This window comes from Podarcis gaigeae (genome assembly GCF_964106915.1).
Source record: "Podarcis gaigeae genome assembly, chromosome: 1".
NCBI classification, from domain to species: domain Eukaryota; kingdom Metazoa; phylum Chordata; class Lepidosauria; order Squamata; family Lacertidae; genus Podarcis; species Podarcis gaigeae.
Window position 1 is genome coordinate 87,659,614 of NC_139678.1, and position 19,332 is coordinate 87,678,945.

Consider the following 19,332-nt stretch of genomic DNA (forward strand, 5'->3'; position numbering starts at 1 on the left):
TGTAGATCTCTCTTCCCTTTTCCTTTATGTAGATCTTTACTCACTTCTTCTTCCCTGACAGAGAGAGAGCTGCCATTTTGAGGTTTGTCTCAGGGGCCAAAATGTCAGAGTGATGCCTCCTTCCCCAAGACCCTCGTCCTCCATGACTGTGCTCCTGTTGCAGTTTTAGATGATGCTTCAAAAGAACAAATTACCAAATAAAAGGGTAGTGATTACTCTTTCTTTGCATAGCTGCCTAAGCCGCTAGGGCTCAGATGCTTTAAGGGTTGGGATTCCCCTCTTGCTCATACAGCATTGGTCATGACTGTCTGTTGGAACCAATGAAACTAGTGGTTGTGACTAACTCAAGATTCATAACTTTCGGTGGGACACTAGCCCTCCTCAAATGTTCTGATACTATGTTAACAAAACATGAGAGGCAGGGTTGTTAGTTTTAGGGATGTGTGGATCTGCCAGTTTTGGTTTCTCTCAGTTTCTAATTTTCCCACTCTTCAGTTCTTCACATTTCCACTACAGTTTGCCAACTTTTTAAAAAAGTTATCCTGAAAATTCAGCAGCATTTTAGTGTGAAGATCTCTTATTATAACCATGTTTGTCCATAATTTGTATGCCTAATATATACATTTCTACAAACAGTTTCCCATAATAGAACACAGTTTGCATGTTATTTTCGCTAATAAATGCATTCTTCACGCACACACTTTACTTGGCTGGAGAACTGCATTTCAAAATTCTAAGTGTAAATTTAAACGATGGCTGTGTTATGGTTTGTGCATTATTTCAGAAACTGCAAGTTAGGTAAATTTGGAGATTGTGGCTTTAATTGGATCTGTCAAAACGCCATAAAACAGCTCTACTGGGTGAGAGCAGGCACATGACTCCTAAAATCACTTACAAAGATAAGGAAAAGACTTATAAGTAACACATAAAGATGCTGCAGAAATTCCAGCCCAGGTAGGTTTAATTGGAAACGTTTTCTAACATTTCCTGACCCTGTAAGCTGATGACTTGTTTGGAGAAAGATGTCAGTTCTGCTCAGTCAGTGATTACATTGCTAGGACTCCTTTGTTCCAAACTGGTCCAGTTAGTATAGCACACACCTCCTGTAGTGGTGACGGCCTTGAAGGCAAGAAAGAACAATGAGAAACGTCAGTACATTCATGGTCCTCATCCACCTTTCTTTCTTTTTTTTTCAAAGAAAAAAAAACAGCCCATGTTAATTTGCAGAGTCTTCTCAGTAGTGGCCTCTTCCTTATGGAACTCTCCCCCAAGATGACACTCTCAATAACAGGATTTAAGAAAGCTTTGAAAACCAACCAACTTCTCATCACTTTCAACTTAGTTTATTAATCATGCTGGTTGGTGTTTTATTGCTGTGGAGATACCAGCAGTATTTTATTTTAATTAGTTCTATTTTTCTAGGAAAAGAGGTGCCAGAACTCAACATGAATGCCTCCCTTGATCTCTTATAATGGCAATGGTGCCCACCTGAGAGGTAAAAAAGGTAAAGGTAAAGGTACCCCTGCCCGTACGGGCCAGTCTTGACAGACTCTGGGGTTGTGCGCCCATCTCACTCAAGAGGCCAGGGGCTAGCGCTGTCCAAAGACACTTCCAAGTCACGTGGCCAGCGTGACATCGCTGCTCTGGCGAGCCAGAGCCGCACACGGAAACGCCGTTTACCTTCCCGCTGGTAAGCGGTCCCTATTTATCTACTTGCACCTGGAGGTGCTTTCGAACTGCTAGGTTGGCAGGCGCTGGGACCGAGCAGCGGGAGCGCAACCCGCCGCAGGGATTCGAACCGCCGACCTTTCGATCGGCAAGTCCTAGGTGCTGAGGCTTTAACCCACAGCGCCACCTGCGTCCCTCACCTGAGAGGTACTGGTACTGAATTCCAGTGAGTTCTGATTGAACAAAAAACCCACCCCTGATTTTAATGTATTTTTGGTTTCTTACATTTTTTAAAATTTTGAAATTCCCCTGCTTGTCTTGATATGATCAGAATGCACCCTGGTCCTACATGCATTAGTTACATTTTGATTGGGCTGCTGCCGTGCATCTTATGTGGGTCTGCCTTTGAAAACCACTGGGAAACATCAGTTGGCGCAGGATGCATCTGCTGGGGCAAAGCATTGGGATCACAGGAAACATATATTTTCTGGACTGCACTGACTGCCAGTTCATTTCTGGGTGCAATTCAAAGTGCTGGTTCTGGCCTCTGGAAAGCTTGGGACCAAGGTTCTAAAAGAACCATCTCTTCCTATGTGAATGTGCCTTAAGATCATCTGCTGCACCCTTCTTGCATGTGTTGCTGCCTTCTGAGGTACATATGGTGGTGGCACAAGCGAGGGCTTTCTCTGTGGTAGCATCCCACCTAAGAGGAGTTCTGCTGGCAACAGAATATATTTCTTTTTAAATAATATCTCGAATCTGTTTGTTGTTGTTTTTTGCTTCATATAACTGGCTAATTGTTGGTATTGGCTCTTTTGTCTCCTTGTTCCATGATGTTGCTTTTAGTCAGAAAACCATTTTTTTATGATGAATTATTCTTAATTTTGTGTTCCTGTTTATATTTTGATAAAGCCACTTCAAATAACTTTTTCTTGGAGGGGAAAAGTGGAGCATTTTTTAAAAATGTAAATCAATAAAATAAAGATGACTTTATTTTATTTCTATGCTTATCTCTTATTAGCTACGTTGGGTGGACCTAATTAAGAAAGACAGCATATAAATATATATATAAAATAAACATCCATATTGCAATGCTCATAAAGTGATCCTTCATTCCTTCCTCCCTCCCTTCCATAACATGATCAGGAGACAGGTAACAGCAATTTTAGCAAAAATGCATGTTTTGTCACTGAAAGCTTTATAGTTTAACTACAATTTAAGTAGTTAAAGAGCATGGATGTAAGAAATCTGTATCAAGAACTTATCAAATCAAATGTTTCATTTGTAGTTGCTTGTGATTTCTTTTTATGGTCATATCTAGATTTTTTTTTTTACACTCAGCAACCTGATTTACCACACCTTTAAGTGAACATGTCAAAGCCGTCACCACACAACTCCTCCAGCACAATCTCAACTCAACAGACGTACAGTATACTGAGGCCTGTGGTGGAATCCAAAACCTCATCCTAGTGCTCCCCTACTAATGGAGGAGAAGGGGAGGCAGCTTAGATGGGGAGGAGAAGCTCCAGAACAGATTTTTATGGGCTCCAGGGGCTAGAGGAAGGAAGGGAAAATGGCAAAAATCACCACCCCTCTTTCACCATTAATGGGTGTCTCCTAGTGAATCAAAACTATATGCCCAAGGGTACCAATTGGATAAATTGGTAGAATGGACTGTGTCACTTTGTGTTGTGGGGATGGACAGTGCCATAACCAGTAGAGGGGTATGTGCATCATTTTGTATTTAGGCACTGAAATCCTGCAACCTGGGGAAGCTGAGCATGGGAAAGAGCAGCCCTTTGTACGAAGCACTCTTCTAGTCACTTCTATCACACCTCCATGTTTTGCACATCAATGTCATACAAAGCAAACATTCGAGCAATTCTTAAAGAGGTAAAATGGTGGCAAGAAACCCCCAGCTGTGCAGATCTTACATTCCCCTCTGTGTTGAGGCTCCACCAAGCCCATTGTCACCAATGACGGGCTCTGCTAGGGCCTCAGGATTTGCACAATTACGCTGTGTGCTGGTGCCAGCTGGGTCACTTTTAGACATCTAACCATCTTAGCCTTCTGCAGGCCCCCAAAACATGGGTACCTTTAGCAGCAGTAGGAGTGTAGCCAAGCCCCAGAAGGCAATGCATGAGGAAGTTGCTGGGTGCCCTAGAACAGCCTCACTAAACTTGCTGCCTTCCAGATTTTGATGTTATTTCAGTGGCTACAGCTTGCATGTACCAGGTTTGGGAAGGCTGAGCTAAGACAGCCTAGCAAGATCATGTGTGACTAACCCTGAGGAGGAGAGGGAAGCTACATTGGTTCCTGAGCAAAATTAACCATGGAACCTCCTTTAATGATGGGAATGATCAGCTTGTTTGTTTGTTTCAGTTAATAAATGATGTGATCATGGTTTTTTCAAAGGTTAGGCTAATATGGTAAGCAGATAACACACACAAACATACACACAGATTCAGTGGCGTAGCATGGGTTGTCAGCACCCGGGGCAAGGCAAGTAATTTGAGCCCCCTAACCCGTGGATTTGCGCCCCCTAACCCTAACCCCAAGATGTTGCGCCCGGTGCGGCCAGCCCCCCTGCACCCCCCACGCTACGCCACTGCACAGATTTCACATAGAAACTTTTTTCCAGGAGGCAACAAGGGGCTGCCCACTGCAAACCCCATAGGTGTACAGGAATGTCACAGCTAACACCCCCCCCCCAAAAAAAAACCCTATTATGTGTCTGCATAAGACTTTAGAACAGATGTATCTGCACAAAGATAAAAAAAAATGTCACTGAATTTCAAGCTAGTGGGCAGAAAGAGGGTGAAGAGCTAAGCAAATTTCACTTATTCCTTGTTTCCTCCCTAAATATTTGATTCTAACCCTATGAAGGTGCATATGTCACATGTAACACATTTCTTCTTTTCAGCTGAAACACTCTACTTGCAAGGATAGCCAATATGGTATCCTCCAGAAGTGGTTGGGCTACAACCAGGGGCGGAGGAAGGGGTGCGGTGGGGCCGGGTTGTCCCGAGTGTCACCACTGAGGGGGGTGGCAAAATGCCGGGCGGCACTCACCGCAGGGCCTGCAAACAGTTCACCCACCGCCACCCCCCTCAGCTGTAGGGGCTGAGTGGGAGGAGGCAGGCAGACTCAGAGGCCTTGTGGAGCATCCTGCCCTGGCTCGCCCCGCCCCACGGTCAGCTGGCCCCGCCCATGTGAGTGGCTGGCCCCCTTCCCTGGGTGCAGGGCATGCACGCTGCCCCAGGCACCCGATCGGCTTGCTCTGCCGCTGACTACAACTCCCATCATCCCAGATCATGGGCCATGCTGACTGCAGTTGATAGGGGCTGGAGGTACCAGAGGGCACATAATTGGCTTACCCTTCCTTTACTGGTTGACAGAAGACCATTTGACATAAAGTCATCTCTTGGATTGAGAGTTGGCAGAGTTCTAAAGGAATGTGCATGTCATCAACATGTTGTTCCCTTCTAGACGGATACATACTGCAGTACAGAATGTAATATAACTACTAAATTATCACCTGTTCTCTTTTTGCCTCCACGACCGCCTTTTTTTGTCCTGCCTCTCTTCCTACCACGTCCTTTCCCTTTACGGCAACCACCTTTCTTGCTGCGATGTCTGTGATATCGTCGGAATCTTGACATCTTCTCCTTTTCTTACATCTGTGTGGCAGATTTCTGCTCCGGGTGGAGCAAGATGCCTTTCTAGATCAGCTGGTGATGATCTGCTTGGAGTGTTGCATTGAAGATAAGCTTGACTTGGGCCCACAAGTCACCCATCAATTATGACATATGAGTGACTCTGCCTGCAGTGCTACATCATAATGGCCCGTCTCATGGTACATCACTCCTTGTTTTCTGCAGCCTTAGAAATATTGGAGATGGCCACAGAATACCACCATTCTGCCTTCGGACTTGATATACCCTGGAAGGATAGATTTAGGTCTATGTCCTGTTCCTACTTTCTCTTTATTAGCCAGAAGGAAATGCATGGTCTTCACCAGTTATTTCTCACCCTTGCCATTTGTAGTGTCCCATGCGAAGGCTGTGCACTTGATTCAGCTGAAGCCCAAATCAAACTGGGCTGATTTGTAGGAATCGAGGTTTCACTCAAGCCGGATGAGAACAGCCTTGGATCACCCCTGGACAGATCCAGCTGCTCAGAGCAGGCCAGGACATGAAATGGGAAGGAGGTAAGGAACGGTGAGAAGAAGGTTGGAAAGGAAGGGTGTGCAGGAAGAAGGAGGAGCTGCAGAGATCTGCTTTGCAAGCTCCTTGCCTGCAAAGCAGGCCCTTGCAAAGCAGCACCCAGCAGGATTGAATTCTCTACTCAATGACTCAATCCTGTAAGAGGGCTGGTCAGCAGAGAATTCAACACTGTGTGCTGCTTTTTCCAAGTGCCTTCCCTGAAAGGAAGAAGCTTGCAGAAAAGCACCCCACAGAACCCCTGTGATCTTGGTTGAGGTGGGGTGGAGATGCAGCACCTCCTCATTTTGTCCCTTCCCAACTGTATGTTTAATCTGCTTTTTATTTTTATTTTTTAAAAAAGCTAATGAAACTTTAGGCCTACCCCAAAACTGATCAAGGGCCAGATACAGAGTGAGGCTGGCATTTTCTGGGCTGTGGAGGCTGGTGGTGGCTGCACACAGCGCTTAACCCATGCTGTTTTGGAGAAATGGATAAACTTCACCCAAAAGGCACATCACTGCTTCTAGCTCACTATCTGTAGTGAGCTAGACATTCTTCATTCTTCGACGCTATCTAGGAATTCTTATTTCGCCAAAATCAGGTTAATAGTCATAGGGACAATTAGGATGATGAACAATATTTCCCCTCCATCCAACCTTTCCAAGTTGAGTTTCCTGTTGAGTGTGATTGTCTTTCAGCAGTTTTCAGGTTTTAGGAGACTCTGTCTTCATATGAGTCTCCATGCCTTCATTTGCCTTACCTAATAGCCATTGGCAACAATATACCTAACCTCATAAATTCGAACTATCTAAAACTAATATGTACTGTTGTCTTAAAATATTGTGCAAATGCTGTTTCAATTTTATTGTATGTTGAAGTAGAGCTTCAAACATATCCTAACATGTTTTCTGCCAATAGACATCTTCTTAAGCAATGTTCATTAAGTGAGGATATTAAAAGAGCACCTTTAATAAACTTTCAACAATTGCTTGTTGAAAGTCTTGTGCTTTGCATGCCTCATTTGTTTGCAGAATCCTATGGGTTGGTCCACCTCCACAGATGAAGGAGAGAGGAATAGGAGCTACACCTGTGTTATTTCAACAATATTATGTTGTATAAAATGTAGATTTGGACAAAAGTGGCTTAATGAAGCCAGAATAACTTTGATAGTCCCTTCTGGCACATCTTCTGTTAGGGAAATTATACTAATGGCCCTTGGCTAGGAGAAGGTTGGTGAAGATGACTCATCCTTTTTCTCCTCTCTCTCCAGTCCAAGGGAGAGGCAAGTCTGAGTAAAAGGTAAAGGGACCCTTGACCATTAGGTCCAGTCGTGACCGACTCTGGGCTTGCAGCACTCATCTCGCTTTATTGGCCGAGGGAGCCGGCGTACAGTTTCTGGGTCATGTGGCCAGCATGACTAAGCCTCTTCTGGTGAACCAAAGCAGTGCACGGAAACGCCGTTTACCTTCCCGCCGGTGCGGTACCTATTTATCTACTTGCACTTTGATGTGCTTTCGAACTGCTAGGTTGGCAGGATCAGGGACCGAGCAATGGGAGCTCACCCCGTCGCGGGAATTTGAACCGCCGACCTTCTGATTGGCAAGTCCTAGGCTCTGTGGTTTAACCCACAGCGCCACCCGCGTCAAAGCAATAGAAGCATTTGGGGGAAGACTGACTGCAGTTTCTGGAGAGAGACAAAGCTGAGCATTTGGAGCTCTGTAAGCTAACATTAGACTTCTGTGGAGATCAAATGCAGTTGCAGTTTATTTGGCTGCTATCCATTGCAATGTTTCGAGTTGTGTCTCCACCTATGCTCATCAATATGTATAACTGACAAGAAACACAAACATTACAAAACACCATGAGGCTCCAGTTATCATTTTCCAAAAAACCCCAAAAGTTGGATAAGTGCTGGACCCCCTGGAACTGCCCGCCGCTCTGAGAAATGGAGTGAGTGTAACAATACGAATACTAAGTAAATACGCTCCATGATGATGTGGTTTGTTGCATTCCCATTGGCTTCCCATAGATACACAAGAGTTTCTTTTCTGCCAAGAATTCTGAGATGTTTTCATTCCTAGAATCATTCCTTCTTTCTTGAAACTCAACAGAGGACTCACTTTGGTGGTATTAGGATACAGAGAAGGTCAACAACCATTTATTCATTCCCAGTGCTCTGTTAAACAAAATATGCCTTTGTCAATTTAAGGGAGATGTTTCTTCTCTTAGTCAGGTAAACTGATCCTCGCATAAGTTGATCCATTAGAAATAAACCATGGGGAAATTAAATGATTTCTCCAATGGGGAGAATCATGTTTGTGCCCCTATTGCATTTTACAGTTCATGCCTTAAAATATAATATCTAATTTGAATGCAGGCCTTCCTCTAAGGAGTTCAAGGTGACATTTAGCCATACAATAACCCTGTTAGGTGTGTTAGGCTGAGAGGAAGAAACTTTCTCCAACATAATCCTGTGAGTTTTAGTGAAAAATTGTCTCAAAAAAATGGAGTTGTGTGTGGATCGTGTTATTCTCTATAGTTTAGCCACTAAGTGGCAGTGGACTTAGTTGTACAAGTTGAGTCAGAGGTTTCTTGAGCAGTTCTGTTCTTATATAAGGACACAATATAGCTTTTGTTTAGCTGCCTGCTTGGTGTGCATCCTCTGTGCCTTCCATGACAGTGTAAAAGACAGAGAGGTGGTTGAGCTTCTTAACTATGGTCACTGGTTGCCAATAACTGGTGTCTCATGTGCTCCGTGACACTCATGTACTGCATGCCAGATAAGACTTGTGCCTGCTGAATGATGGTAGATTGGAGATGCAATACTTCATACTTAATGGAGAGTAAGCCGAGTTGTTTATAACTTTGTGCTTCTACCACATTGATGTGGAATTTCTTTTTTGCTGATAACAAGAGTCTCTGGTTAGCTTTTAGCAGGTTGCTAAGGGACCATGAGCATCTCACACTTGATTTTTATATAAAAGGGACTTTATTTTTAGGTTTTTCATGCAATGTTGATTTGATTGCATCAGAGGAAAAGGAAAGGCATCAGCAATAACAGAGGATAAGGAGTTCAGAGCTATTTTTATCTGGGAGAGTTAACTTTGCTACTTCCTCACATTGGCCAATTTATCAAGATGACCTATACAAACCATTGCAGGCAGCAGTTAATTCTTATCAAGAAGAAAACCATCTTGCTGATGACTGTGGAATACAACAAATGAGGAATAAAGGAGATACTAGATAACTCAAACTGTATCCTGCTGAATCCCTCAACCTTCCCCCTTATAATTAAGTCATATTAATTCCCTCTTCTGCAGTTAGAATTTAGGATTTTGTTGTATTTATGAATGTGGACGTATATGGAGTTGTGGCACCTTAATTCATGCATTTGTAACCGCAGGTTTCCATACAATTTTTGTTACACAGGGTCTTTAAACATGGGTCTTTAAATGACATGCATGGAAGCAGAAGGTCTCTAAAGTAGAATTCGGGTGATAGTACAGTTCCTGCTCTGTGGGGACTCACAAAAACCTATTCTGGATTGGGAGTTAGAACTTCCTAAAAGGGTCGGCTTCATACTTTTGGCCAATTGTGTAGGTTGCATAATCAGTGAGGTGCAAAAGTAAGTTGTGAACTCGAATGCTCTCCCCTGCCATGGGTGGAGCCTCTAGCTACTACAGCTGCTAGTTTGTAATCACACCTATACCTGTTCCTCAGCTTGTGCCCTATATAATATCAAGGGTGATATCCAACTAATACATCCCATCAGCATATACATTTCCACTCGTGCAATGCAACTTCTCCTGTCCTCTCCCTATGCACCACTTAAATCTGTTCCAGGGGTTCCTTTAAGCCTCCTGAGCAGATATTGGGAGGGTATTCAGGAGAGGGGGAAGGTTCTATTTCTCAAGTGGAAATCCTTGCAATGATAGGAAACAGAAGTTGGATTGTGGAGCAGGTAGTTGTGGTTTCAGGGGAACAGCTTTGGGACCCATGCCAGGCCTAATTGGGCCTTTGAACTGAAAGTTCCCCACCACTGCTCTAGCAGGAACAAGAAATTGTGCTAGAGAAAATGAGGAGCAGACAGTCCCATGAATGGTGCCTTCTTATGTAGACCCTGGTTCATTCTAGTGGTTGTATGCATGATGGCTGTTAGGAGCCCCTGGAGTGAGAACAGCTGGTTTTGGTTCTGTGTGCAGTGGATCCATCTGGTAAACTATCAGACCTGCAGCTTGGAACCTGCAGCTTGGCAGTGAAGCAAGCTCCAGCTTTGGGTTGTTTTCCTATCCACTGGACTCTCCTGGACAGGGAAGGCTACAAAAGGGTTTCTGTTTAGGCTAGGATTGCCTGAGCAAGACGTCATCCTGGCTCTCGTGAGCTTCTGTGCATTCCTCCTAACCTTGATTCCTTGGTCCTGTTTCCTGGCCTTGGTCTGTGACTCTGGCTCCTAGCTTGCGCTTTTGGTCCTGACCTTTGATTTCCTAACTTGGCTTCTGGCACATGTCCGATAGCCAACTACAGCTCAGCCTTGTAAAAAAACTCTCACCAACTGCATGTAAAACTTGTCTTATTGGGCAAAGTATGAACCATTCCTGGGAAGATACACTTAGATGGAATAGCAGGTGAATGGGTGGAGATCATGAGCTTTGTCTAGACATCTTCCCTCTAACTACTGGTTCATATTAGGTCTTTTTAATCAGTCCAGCACTGTCCTTACATGTTTCCACAGAAGCATACTGAGCACAGAATAGTTAATTTGACCTCTACATTCTGGAATTTGATATTCAGTATCCCAGGAGTTTGACTGTTGTTAAATTCAATTAACTTCACTTTTTCTTCCCCGCCATCACAGCTGCTCTGAAGACTGTTGACAAAGTGCTTGAACACTCTGTAAAACACCTTGAGATGTGTTGATACAAAGTCAGCTGGATAGAAGGTGAAGTTGGTTGATGTTATTTATGTGTGTTTCATTATGTTCCATGCAAATCATAAGCTGCCCAGAGCTGCCTACACAAATTGAAATATATTCATAGCAAGCACTGAGTTCTTTCATTTGCAAAACAAACCCACAAATTCCATTATGCATATCAGAAAATAGAACATCCAGTTTTAGTCAGATAATACAAGCTGTATTGAAAATAGCATCTATGAGAGAGAGGGTACAATCAGACGGTGTAGCCTTATAGTGGTATTTTTGCATTTATTTTTCCAGACAGCTTGTCAAACTGTTCCTACTACTTCTTTTTATTCCACTTATTTCCCCCGAGATTCATGGTTATTTTCATTCATGCCAGCAGGCATGCTCTCTCTATATGATGTGACTTTGCAGTCTTTTCTCCTCTTCTACATGGTCTCCTCTGAAGTCTTCTCACCATCACTATTTCTAATATGCTTGTTTTGGGCTACTAGAGGCAGGCATGCCAAGTTGGGCCCCACATGGGGTGGCCATCATGTGTACATCACATGTGCAACACACCATTCCCCGTTGGGCCACACCTACTGGGAAGCTCTCCAAGCCTCCCACCCAGCACAATGGCACTCACCTGATGCAGCAGGGGATAGCAGCCCTCTCAATATTGGGGGGCTCCACCCCCGCCTCAAAATATTGAAGCGGCTGAAGCCCCTTGCACCCCATATACCCAGCACACCTGACTGGAGGACAGTCATGTTCTGAGCTGACAGGTAATTGTTTTGATAAGCAATGCACAAGAACAGCATGCCTAACTGTCCCATCTTCCAATAGTGTGGAAGGAGCCTCGATACTCTGAAACCTCAGAATTCTAGAAAGAAAGAAAAAACACCTAGCAGAAACGTTAACAAATCGCAAATAAGAGAGAGCAAGAGATACAGAGACAGAGAGTCGGGGCTGCCTAGTTAGAGAGGAACTCAAGTGGTCCACAAGAAACCCAAACAGAATTCTGTGTGTGAGCTATGGATGCATAGCACCAGTTAAGTGCAAAATAGAGCAGCGACAGGCATCAGTCTATTCCATCACCATTTGTATCAAGCTGAATCACAAGGAGACTGCTTGCTGGAAGACAATGGTAACAGAAATACCACCCACCTCATTTTGATAGGGTGCTGGAAACTCTTTTGGGGAGCTACAACAAGAAACATGCCTTCCTCCACTGTCAATGTTGCTGCCAGCATTCTCTCAGCTATCCTTATACTAGTATCAACAGGAGGGATGTGTGCCTTTGGACAGCTGAATTTCTGATATCCCAAGTGAACCCAGTGCCCTTAAGCAAGATGCAGAACTTCCCAGCGGACCCCTTGGCTATGCTCAAATTGCTGGGCTGCTGATACTGCAAACCATCCTCCTTCTCTATGGACTGTGACCAAAAGTAATAATGAAGAGAAAGTATGTCTCAATGCTTAACCTCCTATGAAAGCAGTAGTGCTTGGGAAATGGGACAAATATGGGACAAATATGTGGATTAGAACTTAATTACCCATCAGATTCTCTGGATTTTGTGATACAGTTCTTGGCTCAAGAAATGGAACAAAATGAGTTTTTAAATGCATATTTTTATGATAAAATATTTAAGTGCAATTTTTGTTATAAATAGGGATTTAATTGTAGATTTTTGTGTCCCTCATCCCATTTACCCCAGTGACTGCAGCAAAGCTGCTGTGGGTGGGACCATTTAAAGCTCAGCATGCATATCCTATACCCCTTGTGGTGGCTGAAATTCTTCCGTCTTTTAATTGCTGCTTTTCAAGCGATACAGATTTAAAATGAAAGACAGGCATATTATGTATAATATTAATGTCATTGCTGGTTTGGCCCTTAGACTGTTGGGTGTACCTCTTTTGGATGAGTGTGGGTTGAGAATCCCCCATATCTACAATATTCCTTTTTTTAAACAAATCAAGAAATACAGACTAAATGGTTTTCTCCCCTCTGTTTAAGTGAACAATATTATAGCTTCTCATTCCCTGGAATACATCAGACTCCACTAACAATCCACCCATTTGTTCAGCAGAATTTAATGTCCTTGACTGAACAAATACTGCATTGGCTCGATCATCTAAAGTGGTACCCATAAAAGTATTGGCAAGGGTTTCTCATTCATATATATATATATATATATATATATATATATATATATTCTGTAAATTACAGTTTGTGCAGTGGAGTCTCCCTAATCGGACTTCAACAGAACTTTGTTTTATTGTGGAGGAGAGGAGAAAAGCAAAAAGGGCAGGGAGTTATGGCTGTGCATGTCTAATGCAGATCTGGAGTCAGTGGTACTAGCTAGGACCAGGTGCTATTATACCAGTTGCTTAATTTAGGCCACTTTACAGATGTACAGTACTGTATTTGGAGAACTGTAATCATATGTTTTCATGTAATCAGCAATTCCCAGAGTTCCCTGGGAAAATGAATTGACTGCTAAACCCCGCTGAGAATTGTAGCTCTGAGAGGGTTACTGTGGTCTCCTTACAAATCTCAGCACCTTTAACAAACTACAGTTCTTGGCATTCTTTGGAAGAAGTCTGTGACTGTTTAAAATAGTGTGACACTGCTTTAAATGTATAGTTTAGATGTGGCCTCAGAGACAAAGCACTTCTGATGCTGGAGGTTTAATTTAGCCATTGGGCCTAGTACCCATTGATAGCCTTATTCTCCATGTCTAATCCTCCCTGAAATGAGTGTAAAAAAAATGTAGTATAATCACTGACAACTGGGAAACACTGGCCTGTAAGCGCTCCAGTTGGAGAACAGCCTTTACCAAAGGTGTCATGGGCTTTGAAGACACTCGAACTCAGCACGCAAGGGAGAAACGTGCTAAGAGGAAGGCATGCTTGGCAAATCCACACCGTGATCAACTCCCACCCGGAAACCAATGTCCCCACTGTGGAAGGACGTGTGGATCCAAAATTGGCCTCCGCAGTCACTTACGGACTCATTGTTAAAACCAGGTTTATGGAAGACAATCTTACTCGGCTACGAGTGATCGCCAAAGAAGAAGGTTGGTTAATGGAATATTGGTTAATGTATTGATCTTGAGAAGTCACCTGGTGCTATACCAGCTGCACTGGCTCCCGGTGGAGTACAGGATCAGGTTTAAGGTGCTTGTTTTAACCTTTAAAGCCCTATACAGCCTAGGACCCTCATACCTATGGGACCACCTCTCCTGGTATGTCCCACGGAGGACCTTACGGTCTGCAAATAAAAACATCTTGGAGATCCCAGGCCACAGGGAGGTTAGGCTGGCCTCAATCAGAGCCAGAGCTTTTTTGGCCGTGGCCCCAATCTGGTGGAATGCTCTGTCATAAGAGACTAGGACCCTGAGTGACTTGACATCTTTCCGCAGGGCCTGCAAAACAGAGCTGTTCCAACAGGCCTTTGGCCAAGGCACAGTCTGACCCCCCTCTCTCCTTCTGTGATTTTCATAGAACTCTAGCCCAATGGTTGCCATTAATTTGATTCTGAATTGATTTTCGAATGTATTTTAATTAATTGATTGCGATTTTATGTAAACTGCTATTTTTATTGTTGTTAGCCGCCCTGAGTCTGGCTTTGGCTGGGGAGAGGGGGGTTATAAATAAAATTTTATTATTTATTATTCTCTCTGTGTGTGTAGCTAAGTAGCAAAGCAAATGATGAGCGATTTGAAAAGGATGGTTGTTTGTGGACTCTAAATTTGGATAAGCTTTAATTAGGCCCAGGAATCTCAGCCGATTCTGACTTCCAGCAATCAGACCTGGAAGAATGCACAAGCTGGAAGGAAGCTCCTCCATCAATGACACACAGGAGAAATCTGATCATGTAACACCTTGAGCTTAGCCACTCTGCTGTGTTTCCACCCACAACCGCTATTAACACACGTGTTTTAAAACCCTTCTAGCACTGATGATGACATATGGGGAATAAGAGGAATAATTAGGACCAGAAACACAAAATTCTGTTAGCCCAAGCAAGGAAAACAAGAAAATAAACATGATGACCTAACGGGGGGGGGGGGGCAAGTAAAACAGGATCTTCAGCAGGTGGAAATCCTTATGACTTAACTTGGTTCACAGGATTAGGGCAAAGCTGGAGGTTATGCTAAATGTGAACTGAATGCTTGAAAATTGTAGCTGCACATAGGGTTGGGTGGATGAGATTATTTCTGGCCCTTGTCAATTTTGCATAAATTCATTCAAAGAATCATAGAATCGGAGAGCAGGAAAGGGCCATAGATTCTTTCCATTCCATTTCTGCATTCAGAAACTCTGGGTGCACATTTGAATTTACATACTTATTTTATCACAAAACTGAGATGACATACATTTTCTGCCTTGGCTGCAGATTTATACTATTTATAGAGGTTTTTGAGTATTAAGAGGCTCAGAAATGCTTTTTAAATAAACAAACGCAGTATATTTTCACAAAACACTGTTTAAATACACAGTTGACTTTGATGTATTTTATCTAAAAATTGTTTATTCTAAAAATAACAATTTATAATGTATTTTTGGTATGCTTTTTCTGAGCCAAGAGTTGTATTGCAAAATTTGAAAAAAAGTTTAAAATCTGAAGGATAAATTCTGTTTTGATGCTTACCTTAGCCTAGAAGGTACAGATTGGGTTGGTTGATACCTGAAGTCAAAGAAATCTTATTCCTCGAGCATCCCTAAATGTACACTTAGTTCTCATTTCCCTTTCTGCAACATCTAGAAGAACCTAACTTGGGTGTGACCACAGGGACATTTGGCTTTCCTTCCTTTAAGCAGCAAATTCCCTAATGCCATATCACTGTCTACTTTTGGAGGTCCTCCTCAATTTTCAAAGCAATTTGACATGGGAAAAGGGATTCTGCTGATTAAAAAGCACTAGCCCAATGTTCTCTTGAGTATGCGGAACTCACTGAGCAGCAGTGTGATGTAATAGCCAATGATACGGAATGGGGGGGGGAATAATGGGTGACGTCATGACCTCATGACATGAGTAAGTTCTACTGCAGGAGTGAAAAGTTGCAGCTCCCCAGAGGTTTTTGGATTGTAGCACCTGTCCACTCTAACCATTGTCCCCACTGGCTGGGGGCTGTTGGGAATTGGAAATCTAACAAGACAGTTAAAAACTAGCATAAAATGTATGCAATCTAGTAGAAAAAGTGTCCCTGTTATAAAGTCCCGAGCAAAAGTGCCAGCTTGGCCCCACAACTGTGGGTGCCATGGGCCATGGGTGCCATGGAGTGTGCATGGCCCTGGCCCTGAAATTTGTGGGTGCCCGGCCCCTTCATGGGGAATTTTGTGGGTGCTCATGGCCCCAGGGAGTTGACATCTATGGTCCTGAGTCAGGAATGCACCTAAAAGGTTTCAGAGGAGAAATACAAGGGTCATGACCAGAGATGTGCTGGAGCAGAGGCAAAAAATTAATGTATCCCACCAGGAAACAGAACTGAGAGTAATAATGGGTCTGGGTCAAGAATTCAAGTCAAAGTCACAGAAGCCTGAACCAGAGATTTAAGGTAACTTTTATGCATGCTTGGGAACAAGAGAGGGGATAAGGGAGGTGGGCAGACTGAGTACACCCCATTCACCCAAAACATATTTAAATCATGCTGCCACCCACCCCCCAAAAATGAATCCTGGGAAATATAGTGCTGGGAATGCTAGTTATGTGGGGGGTAAACTACAGTTCCACTGTAGTTATTCATCCCAGAGAGCTCTCTTATCCTACTGAGTATATAGGGGATAACATAAAAAGATGAGGATTTTTGAAATAGTCCCAGCCAGGCCATCTTGGGAGCAAGTGATTTGAGATAATCTCACAATCACAAAGCACAGGATCTATGAAATCTCATGACTGTAAACTTTTATTCCTTCTGAATATACAGAAAGGAAAAGTATAAAAAGGGAGACAGGCCATCTGGGAAAAACCAGTATTCTCTGAGCCTTTTTCTGGGAAATATCACATCGAAAATTGGCAATGTTTCAGCAACAGGAGATGAGCAAAGAGGGATTCTGAAGACTTGAATCACGATGACACATTGCAACACGAGGGGGGAAATATTTTCATACTGATTCATCTCTGAAAGAAATATCACTATCTACATTTCTTATCTCAGCAAAAGTAAACAAAGAATATAAGTGATTAAGCCTGGGATGGGCTTTAGTGCTCTGATTTTAAACATTAATTTAACAGGGTATAACTGACATCTTGTCCGTTTGTTCTTTTGCAGAACCACTTCTGTATTTTTCACAGCTATCCAATAGGCAGAAATTCAAAGGACACAGCTTTCCCTAGTATGGAGATGCAGTGATGGTGAGAATAGGGGGAGGGCAATGAGCTCCATCTGTTAATTTCTGCCTCTTGTGATGGGCACAGTGGTTTAGGGTTACAGAGAATGGAGGCACAAGCCATCCAATTAATGGCTACAACCAAGGCAAGCAAATGGTTCAGAACTATGCAAATGTGTCCAAACCGTGAGAGCTGCATTTGATTTGCATCTTTCACTCATTTGTATACAGACACACAAAGACACTTGGCATAATCCTACACACTTGCCATTGTTAGACACATACCTCATCCTTCCTCTCCCCTGATCACACTCTCTCCTTCCCTGGTTGGGGCAGATCAGGTGAAGAGGCAGTGATGTTCACTTCCATCATGGCACCCTGGGCACAGAGATTTAAACCTCCCTGCCCAGCATGCTGTGACAAGGGATAAAAATGACCCATCCTGGTTCAGAGACAAGGGGTGAGGAGGAGTATGACCTGAGGGAGTGTGTGTGTGTGTGCACGCAATGGGAATAGTGCCAGGGTGTGTGTGGATGGAGAGATCTGCTGGGTGGGCTACAGGTCCCCCCCCCACTTTCCAAAACAGCACTGGGTAGAACTTATATAATCAGAAACTAATCACAGCATTTTACCACTAGGGCAATCCATTGCAAACTTCAGGCTGCACGTTTGAGCATATCATCTTAAAACTTATTTTCTCCCACCATAGATGCTTTTTAGATTCTTCACAGGCTCTGAAAGACACTCCTGAAACATAAATATCTGCACACGCACAGACACTCCCTCCCCCAATATAAGATCCTAATCATACTAATAATTAAATAAGCCATTCCACTGCAGAGAAGACTCCTTCAGAGATTACCCAAAGAGATAAGCAATTGTTGATGCAGATGAAGTACCACTGCCGGATCCAATGTCTCTCGGTCACAGAGTCCGTGTATGAGATGAATCCGATAAGGCAGAATTGATTCCACAGGCAGAGGCGAGAGCCAACATCCTAGAGCACTGCAACGGAAATGCTGACATTTATGAACTCAGGCATTCATAAATAAAGCATCTTACAGCCATGATGAAGGAAGGAAAGCAAGAAGGAAAGAGAAGAAAGATAAAATTCACAGAATGGAAAATCCATTAAGGCTTGCCTGTGACAATCCTATATCAGATAGGGGAAGAGTGAAATGTAAGACGTCCATTAAGTCAAAGATGCTCTCAATTCTCTGCATTTTTCTACTGGGCTGGAATTTCACTTGGAATCAACTTAAGAGTCATAAATAAAAATGATAGTTGCTGTGACTCGTCTTTGTACACTCCCTCCCCCAATCTTGACGCACAACCCAAATTTGTGCAATGACCACACTACTTGAATGGGACTCGGGAGATTGGCTCCAAATCCAAAAAAAAATATCTTGTAGGGATCTTGTGCTTATGACACAAGCAGAAATGCAGCAGGTGAAGCTTCACCTGCAAGCTATCTTGCTAAAGTGCCATCTCAAATAGCAGCAGCCCTACCAAGAATGAAAAGGAACAACACAACTTTACTGATGGATTCACCAGAGGCTTTGGACAGTGCCTCAGCCTTATTTTTCCCCAGTCTATAAAATGGGTAGAGCAGTGAAATATCTGCTCTGTTGCTATAAAGCAAAATATGGCATGGGGATGTTGTTGCCTGAATGTTCTAAGCCAGGGGTGTCCAACTTCCAAGAGACTGAGATCTACTCCCACTATAAATAAACTGGCAGTGATCTACTCATTGGATTGACCAAAGTTGTTGAGCTTTGGGGGATGGGAATGGAAATCATGCAATCGACCAGGGACAGCCCACGATTGACCAGTAGATCTTGATCGACCAGTTGGACAGGTCTGTTCTAAGATATGCCTGGGTCTTTATGGGGGAAGCCATTGTTTGGAGGTCAGCATAGTCTTAATGTCAGTATCTACCTATTTGAAACACACCCGGAGTTGAGGAGGAAAAGCATGAAAATATTGTAGGTGGATCTATGATTCTCCCCTTCATATCGTGGCCTCATCAATCATTCCCAAGTCAGTTTCCATGGGAACTGAGGAACTTTGAATCTGCATTCCCAAAAGGGCATCTTTCCATCCACACCCAGTTAAGATTTATAAGGCGCTAGAAATGGATCTGTCCCAAGTTAAGACCAAGGATAACATATAGGCTGTTCACAAAGACTGCCAGGAAATGCAAGCGTTCTCTCCCCACCCCCAA

General features: G+C 43.3%; 3 long non-coding RNA genes across 3 annotated transcripts in view; 1 reads left to right on the plus strand and 2 right to left on the minus strand.

Moving 5' to 3' along the window:
- The window catches only part of LOC310825462, a 369,060-nt gene that overhangs the window by 260,621 nt on the left and 89,107 nt on the right, over positions 1 to 19,332 (minus strand). The gene's annotated exons all lie outside the window — the stretch shown is intronic.
- Positions 944 to 15,480, minus strand: LOC310852282. Its single transcript, XR_014568060.1, has 3 exons — positions 15,466 to 15,480; positions 5,207 to 5,610; positions 944 to 1,119 (listed from the first exon to the last, which is right to left on the minus strand). It is a non-coding gene; the product is annotated as an uncharacterized lncRNA (long non-coding RNA).
- Positions 5,536 to 18,399, plus strand: LOC310852448. Its single transcript, XR_014568102.1, has 4 exons — positions 5,536 to 5,628; positions 5,716 to 5,878; positions 10,729 to 10,812; positions 17,051 to 18,399. It is a non-coding gene; the product is annotated as an uncharacterized lncRNA (long non-coding RNA).